Genomic DNA, 10,203 nt, shown 5'->3' on the forward strand with positions numbered 1-10,203 from the left:
ACAGCCTTGACGTACTCCTGTTCTTATTTGGAACCAGTCTGTTCCATGTCCAGTTCTAACTGTTGCTTCCTGACCTGCATACAGATTTCTCAAGAGGCAGGTCAGGTGGTCTGGTATTTCCATCTTTCTCAGAATTTCCCACAGTTTATTGTGATCCACACAGTCAAAGGCTTTGGCATAATCAATAAAGAAGAAATAGATGTTTTTCTGGAACTCTCTTGCTTTTTCCATGATCCAGCAAATGTTGGCAATTTGATCTCTGGTTCCTCTGCCTTTTCTAAAATCAGCTTGAACATCACAAATTTCATGGTTCACGTGTTGTTGAAGCCTGGCTTGGAGAATTTTGAGCATTACTTTACTATCATGTGAGATGAGTGCAATTGTGCAGTAATTTGAGCATTCTTTGGCATTGTCTTTCTTTGGGCTTGGAATGAAAACTGATCTTTTCCAGTCCTGTGGCCACTGCTGAGTTTTCCAAATTTGCTGCCATATTGTGTGTAGCCCTTTCACAGCATCATCTTTCAGGATTTGAAATAGCTCAACTGGAATTCCATCTCCTCCACTAGCTTTGTTTGTAATGATGCTTTCTAAGGCCCACTTGACTTCACATTCCAGGATGTCTGGCTCTAGATTAGTGATCACACCATTGTGATTATCCGAGTCATGAAGATCTTTTTTGTACAGTTCTTCTGTGTATTCTTGCCACCTCTTCTTAATATCTTCTGCTGTTGTTAGGTCCGTACCATTTCTGTCCTTTATCGAGCCCATCTTTGCATGAAATGTTCCATTGGTATCTCTAATTTTCCTGAAGAGATCTCTAGTCTTTCCCATTCTGTTCTTTTCCTCTATTTCTTTGCATTGATCGCTGAAAAAGGCTTTCTTATCTCTTCTTGCTATTCTTGGGAACTCTGCATTCAGATGCTTATATCTTTCCTTTTCTCCTTTGCTTTTCACTTCTCTTCTTTTCACAGCTATTTGTAAGGCCTCCTCAGACAGCCATTTTGCTTTTTTGCATTTCTTTTCCATGGGGATGGTCTTGATCCCTGTCTCCTGTACAATGTCAAGAACCTCATTCCATAATTCATCAGGCACTCTATCTATCAGATCTAGGCCCTTCAATCTATTTCTCACTTCCACTGTATAATCATAAGGGATTTGATGTAGGTCATACCTGAATGGTCTAGAGTTCTTCCCTACTTTCTTCAATTTAAGTCTGAATTTGGTAATAATGAGTTCATGATCTGAGCCACAGTCAGCTCCTGGTCTTGTTTTTGTTGACTGTATAGAGCTTCTCCATCTTTGGCTGCAAAGAATATAATTAATCTGATTTTGGTGTTGACCATCTGGTGATGTCCATGTGTAGAGTCTTCTCTTGTGTTGTTGGAAGAGGGTGTTTGCTATGACCAGTGCATTTTCTTGGCAAAACTCTATTAGCCTTTGCCCTGCTTCATTCCACATTCCAAGGCCAAATTTGCCTGTTACTTCAGGTGTCTCTTGACTTCCTACTTTTGCATTCCAGTCCCCTATAATGAAAAGGACATATTTTTTGGGTGTTAGTTCTAAAAGGTCTTGTAGGTCTTCATAGAATGGATATGAGTTTGAGCAAGCTCTGGGTAATGGTGAAGGACAGGGAAACCTGGCATGCTGCAGCCCATAGGGTTGCAAAGAGTCAGACACAACTGAGCCTCTGAACCGTGGCAACAATTTGCCAGTAAGTGATGGGACTTGTTGCCATGATCTTAGGTTTAGAATACTGAGTTTCAGGCGAGCTTTTTCACTCTCCTCTTTCGTTCTCATCAAGAGGCTTTTAGTTCTCTTCACTTTCTGCCATTAGAGTTGTATCATCTGCTTATCTGTGGTTGTTGATATTTTTCCTGGCAACCTTGATTCCAGGTTGAGATTTACCCAGACCCGCATTTCACATGGTGTACTCTGCATAGATGTCAAATAAGCAGGTTAACAATATACATCCTTGACGTAGTCCTTTCCCAATTTTGAACCAGTTTGGTTTTCCAAGTCTGTTTAACTGCTGCTTCTTGACCTGCATACAGGTTTCTCAGGAGGCAGGTAAGATGGCCTGGTATTCCCATCTCTTGTAGAATTTTCCACAGTTTTTTCTACTCCACACAGCCAAAGGCTTTAGTGTACTCAATAAAGCAGAAGTAGATGTTTTTCTGGATTTCCCTTGTTTCTTTCTGTGATCTATGATCCAACAGATATTAGCAATTTGATCTGTGGTTCCTCTGCCTTTTCTATATCCAACTAGTACATCTGGGAGCTCTTGGTTCATGTGCTGTTGAAGCCTAGCTTGAGGGACTTTGAGTATTGAAGGATGAAGTCTATTTGATTTATTTCCAGGAATAAAGAGTGTTACATTATTTATTTTGTATTTATTACCTATGTAGCAAATATCACTTGGTGAAAACCTCTTCTTACACTTAAAATGTTTTACTACCACACTTCTGCTAGATGCTGCTGCTGCTAAGTCGCTTCAGTCTTGTCCAACTTTGTGGGACCCCGTAGACGGCAGCCCACCAGGTTCCCCTGTCCCTGGGATTCTTCAGTCAAGAACACTGGAGTGGGTTGTCATTTCCTTCTCCACTGCTAGATTATATATATCTGCAATTGAAATGTTTTTTTCCTTAATGGAGAAAACCAATATTTATCCTTGAAACTAACATAGTAATTGGAGTCCAAACATTTCTCAAGTTAATGCTAAATATATTGTTAAAACTTGCTAAAGACATATAAAGAGAATATAAAAAAATCACATTTTGGGACAAACATTGCTGAACTTTAGGCAAAAAAAATGCCTTGTTCCTTTCTCACCTAGAAATACTTTATTTGTTGATAGGAAAGAGCAAAATGTAGGTAACGATTATGAGATATTACAAAGGGAGCAGGAAGTTCTACTGCTAATGAGCCTACTAAAAAAAGCTATCTTAGACTTGGGTAAAGCTGCACATAGCATAACTCCTGTTGACTTGTCTCATGAAGATTAGTTACTGAAAATGCTACAGGTGAAAAGCGACTGAAGGAAAGGTCATATACCAGTAGTAAATATAATTTTCAACCTCAAAAATGTCTATGGTGTAAGATAATTTTGCTCAGAATATAAACTATTTATCATATTTAATTCTGGGATTTGGGTTCCAGAATCAAATATAGAAAAGCTGAATGATCAACACATACCCACTCTCAGAAACCATAATGTGGAATTAAAGAGTCCAGGTAAGAAGAATGAGATAAGAAAGAGGGCCAAGTGAGACATTGTGAAGAGATAATGACAAAGTTCCAGGGGGGAGGGAGAATGACATAAGTGGACAAACCAAAGGAGTTCTTTTAGATTAAAACAGACTGGAAGTTGAGCAATTGTTTAATATTAGTATCTTATTTCAGTTCAGTTCAGTCGCTCAATTGTGTCCAACTCTGTGACCCCATGGACTGCAGCATGTCAGGCTTCCTGGTTCATCACCAACTCCTGGAGTTTAGTCAAGCTCCTGTCCATTGAGTCAGTGATGCCATCCAACCATCTCATCCTTGGTTGTCCTCCCCTTCTCCTCCTGCCTTCAATCTTTTCCAGCATCAGGGTCTTTTCAAGTGAGTCAGTTCTTCACATAAGGTGGCCAAAGTATTGGAGTTTCAACGTCAGTATCAGTCCTTCTAATGAATATTCAGGACTGATTTCCTTTAGGATGGACTGGTTGGATCTCCCTGCTGTCCAAGGGATTCTCAAGACTCTTCTCCAACACCACAGTTCAAAAGCATCAACTATTTGGCTCTCCACTTTCTTTATAGTCCAACTCTCATATCCATACATGACTGCTGGAAAAACCATAGCCTTGAGTAGACAGACATTTGTTGGCAAAGTAATGTCTCCGCTTTTTAATATGCTGTCTAGGTTGGTCATAACTTTTCTTCCCAGGAGCAAGCGTCTTTTAATTTCATGGCTGCAGTCACAGTCTGCAGTGATTTTGGAGCCCTCCGCCCCCCGACTCAAAAAAAAATAAATAAATAAAATAAAGCCTGCCAGTGTTTCCACTGTTTCCCCATCTATTTACCATGGAGTGATGGGGCCAGATGCCATGATTTTACCTTTCTGAATGTTGAGTTTTAAGCCAACTTTTTCATTCTTCTCTTTCACTTTCATCAAGATGCTCTTTAGTTCTTCTCCACTTTCTGCCATAATGGTGATGTCATCTTCATATCTGAGGCTACTGGTATTTCTCCCAGCAATCTTGATTCCAGCTTGTGCTTCATCCATCCCAGCGTTTCTCATGATGTACTCTGCATATAAGTTAAATAAGCAGGGTGACAATATACAGCCTTGATGTACTCCTTTCCCAATTTGGAACCAGTCTGTTGTTCCATGTCCAGTTCTAACTGTCCCTTCCTGACCTGCATATCGATTTCTCAAGAGGCAAGTGAGATGGTCTGGTTTTCCAATCTCTCTTAGAATTTTCCACAGTTTATTGTGATCCACAAAGTCAAAGGCTTTGGAGTAGTCAATAAAGCAGAAGTAGATGTTTTTCTGGAACTCTCTTGCTTTTATGATGATCCAATGGATGTTGGCAATTTGATCTCTGGTTCCTCTGCCTTTTCTAAATCCAGCTTGAACATCTGGAAGTTCATGGTTCACATGCTGTTGAAGCCTGGCTTGGATAACTTTGAGTATTACTTTACTACCATGTAAGCATTCTTTGGCATTGCCCTTCTTTGGAACTGGAATTAAAACTGACATCTTCCAGTCATGTGGACATTGCTGAGCTTACCAAATTTGCTGTCATATTGAGTGCAGTGCTTTCAAAGCACCATCTTTTAGGATTTGAAATAGCTCAGCTTGAAGTCCATCACCTCCACTGGCTTTGTTTGTAGTGATACTTCCTAAAGCCCACTTGACTTCTCATTCCAGGAGGTCTGACTAGGTGAGTGATCACACCATCTTGATTATCTGGGTCATGAAGATCTTTTTTGTATAGTTCGTCTGTGTATTGTTGCAAGCTCTTCTTAATATCTTCTGCTTCTGTAGGTCCATACAATTTCTGTCCTTTATTGTGCCCATCTTTGCATGAAATGTTCCCTTGATATCTCAGATTTTCTTGAAGAGATCCCTAATATTTCCCATTCTATTTTCCCCCTCTATTTCTTTTCATTGATCACTGAGGAAGACTTTCTTAATCTCCTTGCTATTCTTTGGAACTCTGTATTCAAATGGGTATATATTTCCTTTTTTTTTTTTACCTCTCTTTTCAAAGCTATTTGTGAAATAGCTGTGACAACCATTTTACCTTTTTGTATTTATTTTTCTTGGGGGTGTTCTTGATCCCTGACTCCTGTACATATCACATATCTTCACCCATATTATTTCAGGCATATTATTTCTGTCTATCAGATCTGACCCCTTGAATCTATTTCTCACTTCCACTGTATAAATTGTAAGGGATTTGATTTAGCTCATATCTGAATGGTCTAGTGGTTTTCCCTACTTTCTTCAGTATAAGTCTGAAGGACTGGGAAACAGACTCGTGAAGGGCACAAACAGAGCCTTGTGTGCACCAGGACCCATGAAAAAGGAGCAGTGACCCCACAAGAGACTGACCTAGACTTGCCCGTAAGTGTCCAGGAGACTCTGGTGGAGGCATGGGTCAGTGCTGGCCTGTTATAGGGCTAGGGGCACTGAGTGTAGCACTGCATGCATAGGACCTTTTGAAGGAGGTTGCCATTATCTTCATTACCTCCACCATAGTTTGGTCCCAGGTAAATAGCAGGGAGGGAACACAGCCCCACCCATCAACAGCCTGTTATTTAACAGATTTGAGAAGGTGAAATAACTTTTCAACATCACATGGGAGCTTTTCCAAGGTAGCAACTATAAAGGAGGCTGAGACCAAGGAGTGGAAATGAGAGGCAGAGCGGGAGTCTAGAGAGAGGTGGGAGATTCAGTTTTTCTGTGGTGTGCAATGTGGGCCAGAGATTTGTCAGTTGGGGAAAACATGAAGTCACTTTAGAATTCTGGGGAAAAAGTGTGCTGAAAATTAGAGATTAAATACCAGCTCTGAGAGTTAGAAATTCTACTTCCCAATGAAATGCTACTTCTACCACTTCTGTTACTAGTGTTTATCATCCCAGGCAGAAACCATGAGGGCGGTAAGGGTAACTCTGGCTGCTCCCAGCACAGGTGCAGGGCTTCTACATAAAAGCATGCTGCACCTACCATGAAAGTTCTGGGCTCTGCTGTCTCCAGCTCTCTCTCCTATCCTGGAGATTGGGGATGGAGCCAGAGGCTTTGGGGGCAGGAAACTGTTTCAAGCTCTAGATTATTGTTCAGAATCTGGGTGCTTTTTCATTCCATCCTGATTCTACATTTTTCCTCACTCTTCTTATCCTTCTACAGTGTTCCAGGAGCCAACCGCCTTCTATCTCAACCAGATTTCGACCTATGCCAAAAGCACCTGGGTTCAAATCAAGGCTTAGGCTGGTTGGATGACTTGCAGATTCATGACTGGGAGAGTGACTTGTACACTGCCATTTTCCTGAAGCCCAGGTGCAAAAGCAACTTTAGTGATGAGGAGATGACTGAGTTGGAGGACCTGTTTCGAATTTACTTCATCGGATTCACCCAGGAAGTGCAGGACCACATTAGTGAATTCTCGTTGGAATGTGAGTACAGTCCTCTGACCTGAAGACACTCTCAATGATTTTCTCTCCCTTGGTTCAGGCTATTACTCTCCTTTCCCCTCTTTATCTAACTGCATGTACACACTTGTCTAGAATAGTCTCCAGTTCTGACTCCACATGTCCACCCAGTCTCACAGATTCTTCCTATTTCTTGCATTCTTGTGTGACACATGAATTTCCTCCTTTGTAGCCATTTCCTGGCTTGCTTGCATGTAACTTGTTCCTCTAAAACTTCTAGGAAAAGCCTCCTTTTTCTACTCTGGGCCTGAGTGATGTGAAGTGTGACTTCCTACTCTTCTAATCAATGTCTAATCTGTTGTCCAATCCCTTCTCTACATGTAACCATTCCCTACACCATGGAATGCTGCACTTCTGACTCCATCACATGTCGCCCCTGTTCTCCCCTCCTGACTATTGTACATCCTTAAAAGAGCCTAACTGTACCATTCATGATATGCATACCTGTCCCCAGTGCTCTTCTTTCTGAAAAGTCCTGAATACTGCAATGGGTTTTTGAGTTATGATTTTACAACAGACCTTTCTTCTTTAGACTGAAAACTAAAGTCCTATGCCTTTTCCTTATCCTTCCCTTTGTTGTTTGCATTTTAATGAGTTCACTTCTGTTTTCCCTTACACAGACCCCTTTGGGATCCAGGTCATAGAAAGCTATGGGCTGCATTCTGGGAAGGCCATAGGAAGTTCTTTGAGAGGAGCTTTAGGAGGATTGGATTTTGAGGGGATTCAGAATCATTCCTGTGTGCCTGCACCAGACAGCGGGAGTAGGAGGCAGAAATTTTGTGCACTCATGACTCAGTATCAAAGCATCTCCAATATCATTGAGAAGCTCATGTCAGAAACCTGTCCTCGATATCCTGGGTGTCCTCGATGCAGTAAAGGCAGAACTGCAGAGGCAAGGTTAGTCTTGTTCTCTCTCCAAGACTTTTCCTTTTCACCTCCCACCGCTTCCTTTAAATTCAAAAGTGGGAAGTACCTAAGTAGAGAGGGGTTAATCAATAAATGATTTGGTTCCCATGGAAATTGAAGAGGTAACTGTCCAAATTTCTGAGTTCCTATGCTCTGAGTTAGAGTCATAATCTGACATTCTTACTGTTACTTCCTACCCCATTGAAGCCTGAGGCCTGGATGTCCAGTGGCCCCATTTCCGTGCCTGGATGCCTACTGCTGGTGTGCCATGTCTCAGGATTCTACCCAAAACCTGTGCAGGTGATGTGAATGAGGGGTGAGCAGGAGTAGCCTGGTATTCAGCAAGGAGACATCATGCCCAATGCTGATTGGACTTGGTATCTCCGAGTAACCCTGGATGTGGCAGCTGGGGAGGCGGCTGGCCTGAGTTGCCTAGTGAAGCACAGCAGTCTAGGAGACCAGGACATCATCTTGCACTTGGGTGAGAAGGAATTGGGGCCCGACTGGGGATGGGAGGAGATGGTCCTGAAGAACAGACAGGGGGACAAAGGAAAGGAAAGGATTTGATGGATAAGAGAAGGATGGAGGGAGGAAGACAGGTATGGAGAAAGGAAAGACAGGGAAGAAAGAGAGAGAGATTCAGGGAGACAGAGAGAGAGTCGGAGTTTAAGATTTATTTCTAGGACTACAGTGCCTGAAGTATGAAAATAGCTATTTCAAACTGCACAGAGGATAAGAATGAAAGACTGTAGTCTGGGTGGGATGTGGCAAGAAGGAGAGACTAAGGGTGGTTGTGAGTATGACACCTCTGGGAATATGAGAAAGGGAACCAGAGATGCCCATGCATCAGAATAGGTAATGGTTGTGTTGACATTCAGGTGGGCAGGAAGGCCTGGAGAACTAGAGAAAGGGCTTGAAGTGATATTCTTTTGGTCTTCTCCCAATTGCCAGAGTGCTCCACATCCATTGGCTTGATACTTGTGGCAATAATATTGCCTTCCTTGATCCTTTTAATATGTCTTATGGTTTGGAGGTGCTGGTGAATTTTCATTTTTTAATCTTTCTTTTCTGTTCCTCCTTTTACTCTTTCCTTCCATTTTATCTATTACTATTATGTCCCTTTAGTCTCAATATTTCCACTAGATCATTTTCCTTTCTTCTCCAAATCCCATGTGTAGGTAAATCTAATTAAAAAAAATAGCGGTAAAATATATATGACATAAAACTTACTGCACTAGCCATTTAAAAATGTGCAGTTTAGTTGTATTAAATACATACACGTTTTATGAAGCCAATCTCTAGAACTCTTTTCATCTTGAAAAACTAAAAGTCTCTTCCATTAAATCACATTCCCCAATCCTTGCTCCCACAGGCCCTGGCAATTACCATTCTACTTTCTGTCTATTATAAATCTACCTACCTGTTGTACCTCACAGAATTGAACTCATTTGTGTTTTTTGCTAATGGCTTATTCTGCTTAACATTATATCTTCATAATTCATTCATGTGGTGGACTTAGAGTTTCATTTATTCATGCGGTGGATTTAGAGTTAGGTGGTATTAGAGTTTCTTTCCTTTTAATGGCTGTTTTGTTTATCTGCTCATCTCTCAAAAGACTCTTGGGTTGATTCCACCTTTTGGCTATTGTGTATAATGCTGCTGTGAACATGGCATACAAATATCTCTCAAGAAGAACAATTTTTTGCTTGTGTTCTTAACAGGTCATATCAGAATATCTTGTGAGCCCTGACCATGTCTCCTTTTCTATTTGGAATAAGTATCCAAGAACCCAGAAACTCAAGTTGTCAGCCTAGGTTTCAATTTAATCATATTTCAACAAATAATCATCACATTTGATTAAATCAGTGTTCTTGTAGGCTTTAAGATGCATAATAATTTATGCACTAACAGAAACATAAATAAAATTGTTTTTATGAGACAATATCAATAATAGGAACCACTGAGATTTTATAGATGTGATATGTAAGAAAGAATATACCTTAAAATAAATGAAATGAGGTACTTGACTTCACAGTGTTATCACTTTGACTTCTTATTTAAATTTTCAGTCTGTTTGCTTCTGCTGAAATGTGATTTGTTAAAATGAACTAACTATGATTATGCTGAGATAATTGTATTTGCAGAGCTGCTGAACACTTTAAACATAATTCCACTCTCTTTGCTTGGATGATTTTCTTTTCTTTTTTTAAAAATATAAATTTATTTATTTTAATTGGAGGCTAATTATTTTAGAATATTGTATTGGTTTTTCCATACATTGACATGAATCCACCACAGGTGTACATGTGTTCCCCATCCTGAACCCTCCTCCTACCTCCCTCCCCGTACCATCCCTCTGGGTCATCCCAATGCACCAGCCCCGAGCATCCTGAGTCATGCACCGAAAGTAGACTGGCAATTTGTTTCACATATGATAATATACATGTTTCAATGCCATTTTTCCATATCATCCCACAGAGTCCAAAAAACTGTTTTATACATCTGTGTCTCTTGCCCTTGCCCTCTTGCCCTTGCCCTCTTCCACAGAGTCCAGAAAAACTGTTCTATACATCTGTGTCTCTTTTGCTGTCTTGCATACAG

General features: G+C 40.7%; 1 pseudogene; it reads left to right on the forward strand.

The window, feature by feature from the left end:
- Positions 1–6,086: 6,086 nt before the first annotated feature.
- On the forward strand, positions 6,087–9,345 carry LOC138429962 (T-cell surface glycoprotein CD1b-2-like; annotated as a pseudogene).
- The last annotated feature ends 858 nt before the right edge of the window (positions 9,346–10,203 follow it).

This window comes from Ovis canadensis, chromosome 1 (assembly GCF_042477335.2).
Source record: "Ovis canadensis isolate MfBH-ARS-UI-01 breed Bighorn chromosome 1, ARS-UI_OviCan_v2, whole genome shotgun sequence".
NCBI classification, from domain to species: Eukaryota; Metazoa; Chordata; class Mammalia; order Artiodactyla; family Bovidae; genus Ovis; species Ovis canadensis.